The 7,517-nt window shown below is 48.8% G+C and overlaps 1 pseudogene; it reads right to left on the reverse strand.

The window, feature by feature from the left end:
- Positions 1 to 7,517, reverse strand: part of LOC112070722 (1-phosphatidylinositol 4,5-bisphosphate phosphodiesterase zeta-1-like) — a 65,069-nt pseudogene that overhangs the window by 17,026 nt on the left and 40,526 nt on the right.

The raw sequence follows: 7,517 nt of genomic DNA on the forward strand, positions 1-7,517 counted from the left end.
ACATTGACTGTCTTTCCCCGACATTGATTGTCTTTCCCCGACATCGACTGTCTATTTCCAGACATTGACTGTCTATTTCCAGACATTGACTGTCTTTCCCCGACATTGACTGTCTTTCCCCGACATTGACTGTCTTTCCCCGACATTGACTGTCTTTCCCCGACATTGACTGTCTATTTCCAGACATTGACTGTCATAGGTTCCTTCACATACTCTAGTTTTGTTTGCTTCACTGTCGTGTTTGTTCATGCCTTTGTAACAGGACTCACTCACACTCCAATCTAACCACGTCTGAGTCGCGGTGCCTCATGTGTACTCGTCTCTATCTATGCTTCAGCACACACAGTTGCTCGGTTACCATTAAGTAGATTCAATCCGGACCGCGGGAGATCCGCGTCATAGCGCAATTGACATTTTAAAGGTAATTTCCGATTGATCTGACTTATGCAACGTTTACCGTGAGTGCGGTCTCTACGAACAAGGAAACATTGCCTTTAAAAAGGTGCATAGATGGAAAAAGGGGGTGATCATATTGAATCCGTGGGCCAGTCGCTTGGAGAACTCACAGTTGTGTCTGACAGTGTCTGTGTGTCTCCTGCAGGAGTCTGAGTGGACACTGTGGATCTCCACGCGTACGAAGGGGTCCAGGGCCTTGCCGCTCCGCGGGACAGGCAGGTTGGAGCCACTGATAACCTTCACACAAGAGACAGAGACCGAGACAGGGACAGAGGGACAGAGACAGGGGGACAGAGAGACAGGGACAGAGACAGAGAGACAGAGGGACAGGAGCTGTTAGTGTTTTTCCCTCTGAGCACCTGACATTATTGCTGTCTCTGTGACCCCAGAGACGGTTGAACCCAGCATGCCATGGTGTAAGACAGACAGGTGGTAGACAGACAGTTGGTAGACAGGTGGTAGACAGACATGTGGTAGACAGACAGACATGTGGTAGACACAGACATGTGGTAGACAGACAGACAGGTGGTAGACAGACAGACAGTTGGTAGACAGACAGGACAGACAGACAGACAGACATGTGGTAGACAGACAGACAGACAGACAGACAGACAGACAGACAGACAGACAGACAGACAGACAGACAGACAGGTGGTAGACAGACAGGTGGTAGACAGGCAGGTGGTAAACAGACAGACAGACAGGTGATAGACAGACAGACAGACAGGTGGTAGACAGGCAGGTGGTAAACAGACAGACAGACAGGTGGTAGACAGACAGACAGACAGACAGGTGGTAGACAGACAGACAGACAGACCGGTGGTAGACAGACAGACGTTGGAATTTCAGTTTCCTTCCTGAATTCCAAATTCAAATTTTTTTCTCATTGCTTTTCAATGAGGATGTAAATGTTCCAATCGGATGGGGCGTGTATTCTTCTGCCTGCCTCGGGGCCTGGGGCCAGGGATACATCAGCACTAGGAGTGGGTATGGGGGAGAGAACCGAGGGAGGAGGGAGGAGGGAAGTATAAGTTTAATTACACCAGTCTGGCAGGCTTATCTGTAGTCCGCTCTCTCTACCTTCTCTCGTCCCTACGCCCAACCCTGATCAAAGACAAACCTGCATGCAGTTATCTGGATATGCCTGCCTGGCACCGATGGATCCGCCTCACTCAGGAAATGGGAAGTCAATGACCCCCCCCCCCCCAACTGCCTCATAGTGATGCTATAGGTATTGTGAGGTTTGATCATCAGTCCGGTAATTACCAGGCTAGTGGAACATGTGTGGGACTGTACATCAGTTAAATCACTGTGTGATGGACTGACCCATGACTCATTGATTTAGGGTAAAGTGGAACTATGCATGACTATGGGTTTATGGGGGGGGGGGGGGGGGTTATGGTAATTATACAGAATCCCAAAACTCACTCAGATTGGGTCAGTAAAGTCCATTCTCCTGCTCAAGGAAACCGATTGTTAAGAAATAGATTGGTAAAAACAGTATGCAAAAAATAGATCCATAAGAGTTGAAAAGTAAGCAACGTTATTTTCTTACCTCTTCTAGTTGAATTATTCAATACAGCAGCTTCCCTATTTATAAGTGAACAAATTCTATTTATAAATCTGATTCCACTGGACTTGAAAGCAGGAGGCTTTCTAGAAGGCTTTCCCTGGAGTGGAGTGACAGACCAGAAGGATGATGTTGTTGATACATAAAGGTGCTTTTGTTTCCTCTGATAAGAGATGACATGTATTTTTCATGCGCAGGGGGAGTCTAATTTAGTCTACTGAAGCAATAAGGCCCRAAGGGGTGTGGCGTATGGATAATATAGCACGGTTAAAGGCTGTTCTTACGCACAACGCAATGCAGAGTGCCTGGATACAGCTCTTAGCTGTGGTTAATTGGCCTGAAACCACAAACCCCAGAGGTGCCTTATTGCTATTATAAACTGGTTACCAACGTAATTAGAGCAGTAAACAGGTCATTCTACGTCATACCCGTGGGATATTGTCTGTTATAAACTGGGTGGTTCGAGCCCTGAATGCTGATTGGCTGACAGCCGTGGTATATCAGACCGTATAACACGGGTATGACAAAACATTTCTTTTTGCTGCTCTAATTACGTTGGTAACCAGTTTATAATAGCAATAAGACACGGGGGGGTCTGTGATATATTGGCAATATACCACAGCTAAGGGCTGTTTCCAGGCACTCTGCATTGCGTTGTGCCTAAGAACAGCCTTTAGCAGTGGTATATTGGCCATATACCACACGTGCCTTATTGCTTAAATATAACACAACTTTCAGCCAATCAACATCCAGGACGCAAACTACCGAGTTTATAAATATGCATATTGCCCCTTAGACCTCTACACATAAACTGGGAATTAAAATACTTTGAGAATTCAAACAAAATGCATTCCACTGCGCTTGACCTTTGAGTGTATTTGGAATGCAACAGTGTCTTCTGAATAAAACCCACAAGCATCTCTCTTTCTCGTGCGCTGGAGCAGATTGTTTACATATTCAGTACAAAAAGGACAACGTTTAATTGGAGTCTGTAGAGTATCTACCTTTGAGTGTAAATGGCGCCGGAAGCAATGGCAGCAGTTTTACGGGCGCCCAACCAATTGTGCTATTATGTGGGGGGGTTTGCGTTATTTGTAACTTATTTTGTAGATAATGTTTCTGCAAACGTATCTTACGGCAAAAAAAGAGCTTCTGGATATCAGGACAGCGATCACTCACCTCGGATTAGACAAAGATGTTTTCTACAACAAGCARGACGCRCAGGACATTCTCCSAACACCCGACAAGGCCAACATCCCAGTTATTTGCAAGAGGAAGAGACGCAGGTACAGAGGACACAGAACGGGGTGCCTYGTAAGGATCCGCAGAAGGCGAGTAGGAAAGCTGTCGTTACAGTCAATATTACTCGCCAACGTGCAATCATTGGACAATAAACTAGACGAGGTACGATCACGAATATCCTACCAACGGGACATCAAAAACTGTAATATCCTATGTTTCACGGAATCGTGGCTGAATGACGACATGGATATTCAGCTAGCGGGATATACGGGCTAAACATGCCTCATCCAAGACCTCCTACACCAGCGTGTTGTCAGAGGAAAGGCCATAAACTGAATTGTCAAAGACCCCAAGCCACCCCAGTCATCAGACTTTCTCTCTACTCTAACACGGCATGGAAGCGTCCTGTCGGAGTGCAAGTCTAGGACAAAAATGCTTCTAACAGTTTTCCACCCAAGCCATAAGACTCCTGAAAGGAACAAGCTAACTTTTGCATTTTGTGTGCCCCCCCACTGCTTTTTAGTGCTACTCTGTTTTATCATTATGCATAGTCTAACATTCATGACATACTACTTATTCGCCTGACAACAGTGCCCCGCACATTTGGCTAACCGGGCTATTGCATTGTGTCCCGCCAACCCCTCTTACGCTACTGCTACTCTCTTGTCATCATATATGCAGTCACTTTAACCATATCACATGTACATACTCTCAATCAGCCTGACTAAACCGGGCCTAATTAGCCTCCTACTGTAATACCTACTTGTATAGTAGCCTCGCTACTGTATATAGTCGCTCTTATATAGCCTCTCTACTGTATAGCTCTCTACTTGTATATTAGCCTCTCTACTGTATATAGCCTCTCTACTGTATATAGCCCGCTACTGTATATAGCCCCTACTGTATATTAGCCTCTCTACTGTATATAGCCTCGCTACTGTATATAGCCTTCTCTACTGTATATAGCCTCTCTACTGTATGTACCTCGCTAAACTGTATATAGCCTCTCTACTTATATAGCCTCTCTACTGTATATAGCCTCTCTACTTATATAGCTCTCTACTGTATATAGCCTCGCTACTGTATATTACTCTCGCTTACTGTATAATAGCCTCCGCTACTGTATATAGCCCCGCTACTGTATTATAGCCTCTCTACTGTATATAGCCTCTCTACTGTTATATCAGCCTCGCTACTGTTATTTTCAGTGGTCTTTTTACTGTTGTTTTATTTCTTTACTTACTATTGGTTCCACCTAATACCTTTTTGCACTATTGGTTAGAGGCTGTAGTTAATATTTCACTGTTAAGGTCTACACTTGTTGGTATTCAGCAGACCCACGTGACCAATAATACTTTGATTTGATTTTGTATGGAATGCATTCCACTGCGCTTGACCTTTGAGTGTATTTAGAATGCAACAGTGTCTTCTAATAAAAACCTACAAGAATCTTCTCTTTCTCGTGCACTGGAGCAGTGTTTACATATTCAGTACAAAAGGAAACGTTTATTGGAGTCTGTAGGTATTCCCTTGAGGGGGCTAAGCCACATTCACCACTCCCACGCACAACACCCCCCTCCACAACATTCACCCCTCCCACACATTTCAACCCCTTCCCACATTCACCCCCTCCCTCCCACATCACTCTCCTCCCACACATGCACCCTCCCTCCATCAAAACACCCCCTCCCACACATTCACCCTTTCTCCCCACATTCACTTCTCCTCCCACAACAAAACATCCCCTCCCACACATTCATCCCCCTCCCCACTCACATACCCCCTCCACACAAACATTCCCCCTCCCCCCCACATTCACCCTCTCCCCACATTCATCCCCCTCCCACACAACACCCCCTTCCCAACATTCACCCCCTCCCCCACTCCACACTCCCCTCCACACAACACCCCTCCCCACTATCACCCTCCTTTTTAGACCGCGGCCGGCCGAGCGTCATGACTAACCAACTGAAACTGGTCTTGACCTTCGCAGATATGTTTAGTCTATCTTGTTGCTGTGAAGTGGATGAGTAAGACACCCCAAAAAGGTTAAAAGGTAGTTAAGAAGGCAGTAAGTTAGCACGGTAATGAGCCAGTAGTAGACCGGAAATGACAGTCAAGTTAGAGGTTAAAAACGAGGCCCAGTAAGTGTAGAGGTCGGGACAGAACAAGGCCGATATTAACAATATAGAGTGTGGAAACCCGCAGGTACGTTAGGGTGTGGAAACCGACCGAACGCCAGCCAAAGTTGAGGTACGAGAAGCAGTATCTTAAGAGGTAGTTACAGACCAGCCCGTATCGATGCACAGCCGGCTTTTAGAGCACAGTCTAAAACGCGCTGAGGCTAAGAGAGAGTTAAGACAGTTAAGAGAGAGAAAGAAGCCAACCAGTAAGTAAGAGGTACGAGAAGCCCAGTAAGCTCCTAGAGGTAGCTCCACACAACACCCCCTCTCCAACACATGCTTCACCCTCTCCACGAAGCACCCATTCACCCCCTAGTAAAAGTCCCACACATTTACCCCTACGCACCATACTCACAACCGCTCTACCCCACACAGTACAGAGCCCCACATCCGCCACACTGCACACCTCCCTACCAACCGCTCACATATCAGCCACCTCCCCCGCACGATACGAGCCCCAAGCCCCTCGCCATACAATTCACGTTACACCGATCCCGCAGTCTCAGGAACCCAGTAACAGCCTAAGGTCATCCCGAGACAGCATCCTCCCCACCCCCTCCACCCCGTAACATTCACCCCTCCACACAACAACCCCCTCCGACAAAAGTCTTAAGACACCCCCTATCCCCCACATACGAGCCCCCTTCCCACAAAGAAATGCCTCATAACCCCCTCCCCACACATAGACCCCTCCCCCGGACATTAGGCAGCCATCCTATCCCACAACAAAAACACAGAGCCAGTCCCATCCCCCACCACATATCTTACCCCCTCCCACCACATTCACCCCTCCCCCCCACATTCGAACGCCCTCCCCCATTCACCTCCTCCCACTCAAGCACCCCCTCCCCCCACATATTCACCCCCTCCCACTACCACCCCTCCCCCTACACCCCTGCCGACCACACCCTCCCCCACAGCACCCCCTCCCTAACACCCCCTCCCCCCTACACCCCTGCCTCCCCCTGCCCCTCCCCTCACACACCCTGCCCCCCTCCCTACACTCCCTCCCCTACACCCCCGCCCCACACACCCCCAACACCCCCCCCCCTCATACACCGCCCCCCTCCGCCCCCCTACACCCCTCCCCCCCCCACATCGTTGATTCACCCAGGTTCTAAGTACCTTCAGCAGTAGGTGTGCGCGGCTTCAGGTTGTGACGGTAACTGTTCGGATCAAAGCTCCCGACTGATTTGATCTGAGGAGGAGGGGGTTTTGAGGACGTAACCACCAGCCCAGTTGTCCTGGAAACGCCCGTTTCAGGTCCATGGGCAGGCCCACGCACTGAAGTTCAGAGCCACTGTAAGAAGAGTCCAGAGACACAGTCAGTTGGTTATACCAGATGCACTGGGTCAGTTTGGGTCTTACCAGATGCACTGGCGTCAGTTTGGGGTTTACCATGCATCATTTGGACCATGCCGGTCAGTTGGGTTACCAGATGCACTGGGTCAGTGTTTGAGTTACCAGATGCACTGGGTCAGTTGGGTTACCAGATGCACTGGGTCAGTTTGGGTTACCAAGATGCACTGGGCGTCGTGGTCATGTTTGGGTTACCAGATGCACTGGGTCAGTTTTGGGTTACCAGATGCACTGGGTCCGTTTGGGTTACCAGATGCACTGGGCGTTTGGTGGCTCAGTTGCACTGGTCTTGGGTTACCAGATGCCACTGGGGTTCGTTTGGGTTACCAGATGCAACTGGCGTCCAGTTTGGGTACCAGAGCACTGGGTCCAGTTTGGGTTACCAGATGCACTGGGTCCGTTGGGTTACCAGATGCACCTGGGTCCGTTTGGGTTACCAGATGCACCCTGGGTCGTGGTAGTTACCAGATGCACTGGGTCCGTTATGGTTACCAGATGCACGAGTCCGTTTTGGGTTACCAGATGCACTGGGTTCGTTTGGGTTACCAGATGCACTTGGCCGTTTTGGGTTACCAGATGCACTGGGTCAGTTTGGGTACCAGATGCACTGCGGTCAGGTTTGGTTACATTGCCGTGCCAGATGCACTGGGTCCGTTTGGTTACCATGCACTGGTCCGTTTTGGGTTACCAGATTCACTGGCGCTCCG

This window comes from Salvelinus sp. IW2-2015, unplaced genomic scaffold, assembly GCF_002910315.2.
Source record: "Salvelinus sp. IW2-2015 unplaced genomic scaffold, ASM291031v2 Un_scaffold1405, whole genome shotgun sequence".
In the NCBI taxonomy this organism is placed as follows: Eukaryota; Metazoa; Chordata; class Actinopteri; order Salmoniformes; family Salmonidae; genus Salvelinus; species Salvelinus sp. IW2-2015.